We start from the raw sequence: 11,823 nt of genomic DNA, 5'->3' as shown, positions 1-11,823 counted from the left end.
GGTTCTCCCTGGTTGAAGGTATACTGGGATTGTCACATACACGGTGTGCAAAAGTGACTAAGAGTGTTCTTCAGAACACAATATAACAAACAGTAGAATACTAGACACAAAATGATATACTCTATACTATGATGAAATAAATTTAAACAATAATTTAATATTTACATTTCATATTCATATTCCATATTCATATTTCAATCTCACAACTAGTAATCAATATCCAATGAAATAAGATTATATCTTTAAACTTAATATATTATTCAATTGCTCAATTGCTGTACAAATTGCTAATAATACGTCACATGTTTAATAATCTCATATGTTCAAAAATATAAATTGTCAATAATACATCACATGTTTAATAACCACAAATGTTCAAAACGTGTACAAATGTGTATCAAGTTTTAAACTATTAATGTTAACTAGTAACGCGAGCTTTCGACACTAGTCCACATTAAATAAACAAAAGTTTCAACAAAAGAAATCAATCATTAAATACACAAAATAATGACTTCTTGTATATTTATATAATTCTGATACTTTGCAAATCTAAGTTTCAAAGTTCAATAAAGTTGATACAGACAATTATCATGATTATTGGCGCTTGATGTTCATCACAAATTCAGTTCATATTCATTCCAGTCTTTAAACAGGTTCAGCTGGATGTTCTTGGATGAGTTTGTAAAACCATCATCATCTCTCCAGACTACCATGGATTCACTAGTATTATACACACGCAATGGTGGTGTTATTTAACCAAGACGGAAAGGTCGAGAACTGCAAAAAGATTTCACAAAATAACCAACATTTTGTAATTTGCAATGTTCAAAATACATTAATGAAAATAAAAAGGAATTGTGACTGTCTTTTACAAAATTAAATAAAATGTCCAAAATTACTTAAATTCAGAAACATCTTTTCTGATCCAGTTGAATATCAATTTTGTGATTGACAAAAGTTTTCTATAAGTTCTCAACTCAACATGTTCAAACAATATTACCCACATTTATATCATTAAATTTGGTACAAACATACAGTTCTCTTGTACTGATTATATCATGTGAATAAGCACAAACAACTTTTAATATTGTCTCTATAATAAATTTCTCATTTCTCAGGTGAAATTAAAACAAACATTTCTTCAAATGATTTCTTATAGAAAATGTGATAATATTTTAGGTGCACAACTATGCATAACTATCACAAGATAAAGTTAAATATTCATTCTTAATCACCAGCAATCATTTTTGGATGAATAATTACTTAAAAACAGAGCATGCATTTTCATAAATACTTCAATAAATATAGGTAAATTTACTCACTTCATATTATGTCTCAGTTGACTTGCAGCAAATGCAGATGACGTCATTACACAAACTCCAGGCTACACTAGCTCTTCTGGATATCATCTCACAGATGGTGTGTTGTAGATCATAAATTTGGCCAATTTGCTTCACAAGCAAAACTAGATAAAAGTCTCATTACTTTCTATTATTTGAACTACAAACAAATTTGACGCATCGCAAAAATTGAATTGCTTTTTTGGAGATGGACTCAATTCCACCTTCACTCCAAGATCTCATAAATGCAAGTGAAATGAAATACATCTTGGTTGCTTAGTAGCACCAAGGGGGTGACACTAAATTCACGGTTGTTCTATTAGCAACGCAAAATCTATGAACAATTCAGCTGCTTTACTAGCTACAAAGTGAGGCCAGTTATCGATCCGTTATAGCTCGTTATGAATAATTCATGTTCGACCCCTTGGATCATGTTAATTGAGTTTGACAAATAACAACGTTGTTAGTTTTGCGAACTTTGCCTGTTCGATGAGAGTATAGCGCGCCCCAATACATCTGGGCACAAATCACGCGAAAACGATCCAGTTTAATGAAATGGCGGACGGGTATTCCCATCAGGCACCAGTGATATGTTTTTTCAAAGAAAGTCTACTAATTTGGTATGAAATGACATTTTGCAATAGCAAAGTCAAAATTAGGACTTGCTGTCAATAATATGAAGGAAATATGTGACAGAGGCAAGGTGGGAAATACAAGTAGTATTTAAGTTATAATAACCTTTGATACCCGACCTGACCTTCCATCATGGTGCCATGATTCGTCTGATGTATTTCTATTATGCTCTCAAGTAAAATAAAATACCAATCTGCACTGTGCAGACAATGTTACTTGGCTCCCAGCATGAATTATTGAATTTATACGGAGGTAAAGAAATGCACAGTGTATGTGCATGATGTGCAAGCATACTCCAACTATTTACGGTAAATCTGAATAGTGGTCACATGTTGCATGTCACATGTTCGGGAAAACACGTGGCAACATTTTAAGATTTTAGGCTTGTTTACTAGTTAATTGCCATTTGTACTCTTTATTATTTATCTTTGTTAATTAATATATATTTTAAATGCTGATAAATCGTGGTTGGCTGCCCATGATATCTGTTAAATTCAATGTTTTATGAATATAATTCTACCACGCAGAGGGGGTCACGCAGCAGAATTTCACATCACCTGACTTAGCTAGATTTCGAAGCTCTGCTCTTCAAATTCATGAAACTTTCAAAGTTTATACATTTAATATATTTAATATGATGCTAATTTTTTGTTATAACCAACTGGTACACGAAATATACTAGCTTATTTATACCTATACAGAAAGGTGATTATCAGCCTTCACTCAGCAAATTGACATGCCCGGCATATGCAGCCATCCGTCTGGATAACATGACTGTCGCCCTCAATACGTCTGGGCACAAAACTGCAATACAATGAAAATGGAACAGTCCATATACTTGAACTAAATGGACTGGCATAGGCTCTCTGGGGGAATCCTATTGTAATTAAAATAAAGAAAGTTCTGTGGATATGGAAAGTGTGAAATACAGACTTGAACTGGCAACCCATGATCAGGGAAAATCCATCAATTAAAAATCACTGGAAAAATTCTGAACTCTGCTGTGACAGGGATGTACCACGGTTTTGGGGTACCTTTTCAGCAATTTTGATATATCAATGGGTGGGCTTTTAGTGAGCAAAAGTGCCCCTAAAAGCGCCAAATTATGGCAAATTTGGGTTCTTTTTGGGTGTTTTCTTTTGGTTTTGAAACGTAAACATGTACGCATGTACACGTGTACATACATACAACGCGCCGACTCAGGTGTCAATTTGTGGATAAAATAAAATAAAATTAAATATCTTTTTTTCTACATGTCCGTTTTTCCGTCTCTCGGGGAATTGACTTGAAAACACTATGGGGATTACTCAGTTAATTTTTGAGGACCAAAATCATGAAATTGGTGGTGAACGGGAATTTTTTATGGCCAATTTTTAGGCCAAAAAAATATGATTTTTTTTCAAAACATTTTTTGACCGAAAATGTAAGGAAATTTCGATCCTTTCTCGCTTACCTGATGAATTTTCAGCTTCTTGTTGACATATGTGCTAGATATGACTTTGGTGTTTATATTCCCTGAAGTGATTGTTGTAATTTTGCGTAGTTTTATAAAAAGAAGTGGTTTTCTGCTTGGATTCGTTCTGGCATTCGGCTTTGTTTACGTTTCAAAAACAAGACTTCAGCAAGGTTGAATTTCCCGGCTCGCGCATGCACCGTGCGATAGAGCGCCAATCGATAGAGCGCCCCCTATTTCTATTTGACATACCAATTCTCTCACCCCGATATATGCTTCCTTAAGAAAGTGAGAGACCAAAATAGTCTCACAGACACTCGGGACATGGTACTTTTGACCCCCATAATGGAGTAATTTTTGGATGTCCCCACGTTTAAAAAACTCTCTAACCACTATACCATAACACCCTATACCCACTCTCTCTCTGCACGTAAAACAACGAGATACGTGGGTACCTCCTACCTATAGTCCCCACTCTTTAAAACGGCATTTTCTCACTTTTCCGGCCTACCGTAAATGTGGGGACTTGGTCACGTCCCCACTTTGTTTTTTTGGTCCCCACTTATACAGTGAAAAGCACTTTAAGGTCCCCACAATTACGGTATAAATACATATAGCTAATTTGCAGTATCTAAATTACAGATTCGTGTAAAATGTCTTATTTTGTCTTAAATACATGGCTTTCGGCTGAACCACTAGCAGCCTATGTTAGCACATCTATGAAAATGACAAAGGTACCAAAATCTGACAGACAAGCAACATGGGGTTATAGCACTGAGCAATCTTTGTTCTGGTTGTTTATAAATCATTAAGTTTTTTATATACGTTATTTTATATCTGTACTTGGTAAGAAGGAATAAATAAATCACTACCAATCTACATCTCAAGTGTCAGTTCGTATGATTATCAAGTTGCCTACCGATTCACCAGGTTACACACATTTTAGATTTTCTACAACTTCTATCTCTAGTTGATGGGGCACCATCCAATGACCTTGGAAGCCTAAATATGCCCATGTATATGTAGTATGTAGGCCTACCTTAAATGATAACCAAGTTAAGAAAAGATTTGCAAATAACGTAAATATTATTTACTACATACTTTGGGTCACATCGGTAGTGATATCAACTAAATATTTACCAAAAAGTAAATACCACCCCTTTTTTTTTAGTTAGATAATAGCTCAAAATCTATGCATAAAATGTTAAACTGAAATAGCAAAGGGAATCCCACTTTTGTTTTGCAAAGTTGGATGCCTCATTTGCCAAATAGCCCCAATTTTGTTGCCATGGTGACCCTTTGAATGAAAAACACCCCTATCCAAAATGTACACCTATTACCGTATATAGACAGGTAGCAAAACATTGTGGTTAAAAGCTGGAAATGTTTAGATACATTAAAAACCTCGCGTCGAGGTTTTCCAAAGTTTAAAAAATAACGGTTAGTTAATGAAAAAAGAAGAAGTGAAATTTAGCAAAGCGAAAAGGTTTATTTGCCCGTAATAGAGTTCTATTGTATTCGCTATTGTATCCGCTATTGTATTCTATTCATAAAAACTACTGCAAGAATCGCGGCATACACAGTTCTTGCTGGTCACTGCCGCCGGCGTTTCGCATTTATTAAAATTCAAAATGATCAGATACTCTTACAATTATAGACTTATACCCGCTTTTTATATAATATTAACAAATTGCAATTATGAAAACTACAAATTTTTAAAGTGAAATATATTTACCATCGAAAATATATCAAATTGTATATAATCTATATTGAACCCTGAAGTGCCCAATTATATCAAATGGAAATTCATACTAGCACCTATGGGCATCTGTCGACGTATAACAAAGTTAATCTTTCGTTCATGCTTCACACCTAACTCGTTTATTTACACACTGCACGCAAGAAGCATATTGGAAAGGTGGAAAGGCGAGCATCGAGCGATGGCAATAGCGGCGGTAGATGCAAGTATGAACAACATCCTTCAAGCGTTTAATCCCTTATAACCTTTAGGTCCGAGAAGTGTGAAAGTTTGCGAATGATGTTCTCTATACGTCAGTGTAGAATCATCGTATGCAATTTCAACCACAGTAGGCATATTATGACACAATAATCCATTAATTACTCGGGCTAGAATCCAGAACCCACAGTCTTTTGATAGTTGGTGGTTGTGTAAATATTTTCTAAATACTATAAAAAGACAGCTTTGTACTGTACCAGAGAAGATGTAATTCTGTTCTCCCTGCTTTTCTTACATCTTCTCTTGCAAACTGGAATGTGTATGTGGAGAATTGTAATTTTAATATCCGATGCTAAGGAAACAAGCAGGTATGACTATAATATTAATCAAAATCAAGAATAATATCAAACAAATCCTCCTACTCTCTCAGTACACTTGATTTAGGCCTGCATTATGAATAAATACTTGAAGAAAAAAGTTGAGCTAAACAAGAAACCTTTCGTGCTTGGCTGATCCTTACTGGATGAAGGTCATATTGAGGCTCTGCATGCTTTTATCGATTGGCTCTAAACAAAGGATTTGAACCGGTGTCCTTCACTAAATCATAGTGCAGTGCAGTCATTTCAATCAAATGTTGTCATCAACCTATTTGATCGTAGTGCATTTGTTATATGTACGAGCGTGTTTATAGTGGGAGCAGATGTGCGGTACATTACGGTAAATTTATATCCGGTCAGAAATTATCCGGATAAACACTAGCAGTATATGTATGTAGGGTAGATCGATATCCTTCTCAACCGAAGGATATTGTATTTGCACTATAAACACACCAGTATAAATTGTGTGCGGTATTACCGGAAGTAGGAGCTTCGTCATGATGGGTAGACACTAGTATTTTGATAAGTAAAATAGCTGGATGAGGTATGTAGCTGGTTGGGGTGGTTACGGGTAAAACCACTAACCGCGAAATATGGATATCCAACTAAATTCTGCACAAAAAGTAACTCAGCTGTTATAAATACGCCTATAGATTTAGAACTAATAATTGTTTTCACAATATTTCAACATAAAAAGAAGGATGATTTATTTACGCGCATTTTGATACCCCATTTGTCAAATTTTGTTCATTATTGACAATACAGCAGTGTTTTGAAAGAAAAACACCCCCAATTTAAAAGTTGCAGTTATTTGTATTGATTTGAAGTAAGCGCGAAGATAATGGCGGGCTTTACGTGTTTACAGTGCTGGCATTATAACCATTGATCGCTCTAAACTGCAACTTTTAAATTCGGGTATTTTTCTGTAAAAGCACTACTGTGTTGTTAATATTGAACGACATTTGACGAATGGGGTATCAAAATGCGTGTAAATAAATCATCCTTCTCGCTATGTTGAAATATTGTGAAAAGAATTATTAGTTCTGAATCTATAGGCGTATATATAACAGCTGAGTTACTTTTTGTGCAGACTTTAGTTTGCCCCGTATGGCTACAAAGAATCACTAACCGCGCAATGTGGATATCCAACTGTTTTGCCCCGCAGGGCCATAAAGAACTACTGACCGTGGATATCCCACTCAAAAAAGCATCAATATCTACCAAAACGTAAAAAAGGGCCAAAGTTTAAAAAAAAATTGTGAAGCTTTTCACCCTTTTCTAAACTTGGTCCCATTTATCACACTAACCGCGAAATGTGGATATCATACTAGTTTGCCCCACAAGGCTTCAAAATATCACTAACCGTGATATATGGATATCCAACTAGTTTTCCCCCAGAGCTTCAAAAAACCACTTACCGCGAAATATGGATATCCAAGTAGTTTGCCCCGCTGGGCTACAAAGAACCAATACTCGCGATAATGGATATCCAACTAGTTTGCCTCGCATGGCTACAAAGAACCACTAACCGCGCAATATGGATATCCAACTCAAAAAAAGTATCAATATCTACCAAAAAACGTTTTAAAAGGCTTTTCACCCTTTTTTAAACTTGGTCCCATTTATGAAAGTTTCTAAAGACCCATACAGAGTCATCTATACCTGTTGGTTTTCTTAGTTGTCAGTGTTTATTTCGTAGAGTAAATGAATTAATGTTCGTGCGTGATTGAAGTATTTCCGTATAGACGTTATAATATATTTTGATTTAAGAAAACGTAGCAAATACTCACTTTCTTACATTTTTCATCGTCATGTTGGATTCTGCGCCTTATGTAGAGGTGTAGGGCCTATATGCAGCAGATTGACATACAGTCGATTTGCTAAGTATAATACTCCACTACTCTTTATATAAACACACAATATAATAAAATATACACCTTCTATAATGTTTTTGATAATAGGCCTACATACATTGATATAGCCTAAGTCATATTGCACCGCTTTCGAACAGTTTCAAAACTATTAAGTGCTAATTTTGTTGCATGGAAAAATTATGACCCGTTCTTCATGTTATTATGATTAAATGGGACCAAGTTTTAAAAAGGGTGAAAAGCCACACAGGAAAGATTGTTTGAACTTTGGCCCCTTTTTGCGTTTTAAAACGTTTTTTGGTATTGTATAGGTATAGGAATGGACCTGTTTCCAAAATTTCATGTCCTTTGTATAGTCACCAGCTTAGGTAGGTCAAAGGTTATAATGATGTAAAAGTTGCTCCAATCATGCTGTGTGATACCTCAAACTCTCCGTCTCAGCATAAGGAACAAAAAATGTCAATTGTCATTATTTCTGTTTTTTTTATTATTATTATTATTATTATTTTTTATTATTATTATTATTATTATTATTATTATTATTATTATTATTATTATTATTATTATTATTATTATTATTATTATTATTATTATTATTATTATTCTTAGAGTTGGTAAATATGTCACCTGCTTCATTAATATTCATAGTTACCTTTATACGATTGGAATACATGGGTTACCATTGTTTCTGTACTAACAGAGTGGAAATAAATAATACTAATAAAGGGCGCATTACACCAAATCACTACGCGAAAGGTACAATGGTGATGAGTTCCGGTTAAAAGTATATGGCTACTGGAGAGAATGTGGTGTCCTTAGGGACCATGTTGTTTGTGAGGTTGGCATGTTCTGATTTAAATAAAAGATGCTAACCTATCAATGACTAAAATATATATGAAATTATACAAATCGATTTCACAAGATAAGTAGGCCCTGTCCGAATTACTGCTAAATGCTAGTTTTGGTGAATAATTTATGGTAATCGCCACACCAAGAATATCGAGTACATTGTAAGTTATTCAAATGGAGCTCGGTAACATAACCATTCAAAGTACCTCCTCTGTAAAAAATCTAGGCGTCATATTTGATTCCGCCATGAATATGTCCGACCAGATCAGTGGTCTGTGTAGGAGCGTAAATTATCATATTCGTAATTTAAGGAGAATAAGAAGGTATATTACACAAGAAGCCTGTCATCACGCTGTACGATCTTTGGTCCTGTCCCGAATAGACTATGCCAATTCGTTACTTTTTGGCGCCAAGGAAGTCGACCTCAAACGTATTCAGCGCATGCAGAATAAGGCTGCGCGGTTGGTATTTGCTTCTGGACCGGACCAAAGTTCGTCACGGCTTCTGTGTACTCTTCATTGGCTTCCGGTTAAGGACAGAAAATGTCTTCATGATCTAGCTCCTAGCTACCTTACCAATGATCTTGTTTTGTACAATGTTTCAGATGGGAATGATGACTATAGGCGTCGACTCCGTTCTTCCTCTTATGTTACCAGGCTTGTAGTTCCACGCTCGAGGCGTACGGCTGGTGACAAAGCATTTTACGTGGTTGGCCCATGTCTTTGGAACCAGCTTCCTGTTGGCATCAGAGAGACGGCGTCCGTCCATATCTTCAATCGCCATCTGAAAACCCAGTTATTCCCTTAAGTTTAGGGATTTATTTATTATGTGCTTCTTTTTGATTTTTGCTTCTTGGTTTCTTTGTAATTTTGCATTATTGTAAAGCGCTGTGATCGCTGTAGAGCGCCGTATAAGTATTTGTTAATAATAATAATAATAATAATAATAATAATAATAATAATAATAATAATAATAATAATAATAATAACAATAATAATAATAATAATAAATAATATATAACCTGTTTAAAACGTTTTAAAACGTTTTGTGTTTGCTGGGTAGTATCTATATATGCAGGGATTGGTCCCCCTAGTTGGATTTTTTTTAAATGAAGACCTTTTGAAGCCATGTATTAATAGTGCGCTTTTCTTGCGAGAGTATTGCTTTGATGAAGTGTAACAGAACCCAAAGCGGCCACTTTATAATCCATAATACGCAGGGGTTCCTGGGGGAGGCTGTCCCTCAGTACTATAGTTTTTTTACACTATTTATTTGAAACAAAAACTGTACTACCTGTGTCCAGACTCCAAACAACCACATTTTATCCATATACCGTAAAACCTCGTCTACAAGCATATAAAGTGCTTCTGATGAAAGCTAAATGAATCAAAATTATGGAGTTTTGAGCAAATAAATTACAGATCCAAGCATATACAAACAAGTATTATTGTAAGACCAATCTATTGCATTGGCATATTAACGCATGTATCGTATTAATTTAGGTTTCATCAAAAACACTATATATGCTTGTAGACGGTTAGACTTGTTTTACGGTATGCGGGGATGTCTACGTGGTAATTGGTCCACCTAGTTGCACTCTTTTTAAATGAAGCCATGCATTTAGTGCGCATTTTTAGTATTGCTTTAGTAAAGTGTAACAGAACCCAAAACGGTTACTTTATATCCATATACGCAGGGGTTCCTAAAGGGGATTGTCCCCCAGTACTATAATTTTAAAATGTTTCAAACTGTCATTACTTGAAACACAAATGTATATTTTGGTATCAGGTGAAAGCTCACATATTTCTCATTAACATACTAAAATTAAGCGCTTCAACTCGGTATATTTCTCAAGAAATCATTAAAAACCTAATTCAACAGTTTTTTCATGATATCTTCTGTATTACACCCATTTGGAACTCCTAATTTCAATTGAGAAAAGTAGGATATTTCATTAGATATCAGTTTATTACAGGATCATGATGGTATCATTAATAAAAAAAACACTGTAGGTTAAATACGACTAATAGGCCTGGGCGATACATTGAAATACGATGAGTAACTATTTGTTTTCATGGCATTAAAATCGCTGAAATTGATCAAGTTATATAGCCAAAAAAGTACTTTTTAGAGTTTGATGCTTCAAAATGGTACATTTTCTCTCATTATATGACATTTTTGATGTAATAGTACCAACATTCATACGCACGGCTTCGGTTTTTAGTAAATAGTCGCCCTATCATATTGTAACTTTCAGCTTCGAGGGCGCACTGTCATTTTAAGGTGTTTACGGTTCAGCGCGTTAAAACAAGAAAAGTCTCAGGTCAACCTATGTTGAATTTTTGATCATTTGGCATCTAAATCATATAGTTTCACCTGATATTGGTGACATTGAACTATGAGAGTTCTGAATATGAGAAAATTCCATTGAAACACGTGTAATACATAATTAGTGGTATTTAACCTATAGAAACACTGAATTCTATGGATCTGATATTCGTCATGGGGACTTTTCTAGCTAGTTTTTGCTTACATTTCTCAATATTTAACTGTATTTGCCCTGGCAAGAAAACGTGCATCTTCTTCGACTACTAAGGTATGTTTTTAGAACCCGTTGAGGTAGTAGGCCCCTAACGGGTTGTGTGTGTGTGGGGGGGGGGGGACTTGTGGCATTAGTATTGGGTTTACGGCTGGTTTCTGTGATTTCAGGGCTTCTAAATTCAACAACCTTCGCTTGCCTGCGTATACATATAGAAAGCTTAAGGCTACATGCTCTTTTTGGTTGAAATTTTTGGCGGGAAATAATCCCGCCAAAACATTAAAGTAATCTTTTCCCACAACTAAATATCATAGTCAGGATATTAATGATGCATCTGGTAGCTTAGATCATAACTTTCATTATACTTAGTTGCAATTATCCCAGAAAATTCTTGATTTGTTTTTACAGTGTCTTGAATTGTCGATGTTTTTGATCAAAAACTCTTCTCAAATTAGCCCCAAATCATAATTTATTATATGCTCGTGTAGCAAACACCAATGGGAATAATTGGGCGTTGTTTGCGGGGCCTAAATTTGGTTTGATTTTATTTCACAATAATTCTAAGGTGAAAATTTTGACCTGGATTTCCAATTTAAATTCATTGATATGTGATATTTTGAATAAATAAAGAGTACGCTTACCTTTCTGCAACACTTCCCGGTATCATCAAGCATCTGCTGATAACCAACATTTTAGCTGAAAACAGTCCCCTCCTATCATTTTTGAACAAAATATGGTTCAAAAGTGCGTACGCTGCGCGTATATACTGGGACAGCGAGGTAATGAAGAGAGCTATTTACGGTG

This window comes from Amphiura filiformis, chromosome 14, assembly GCF_039555335.1.
Source record: "Amphiura filiformis chromosome 14, Afil_fr2py, whole genome shotgun sequence".
In the NCBI taxonomy this organism is placed as follows: Eukaryota; Metazoa; Echinodermata; class Ophiuroidea; order Amphilepidida; family Amphiuridae; genus Amphiura; species Amphiura filiformis.
Note: the sequence above shows the minus strand (reverse complement) of the source record.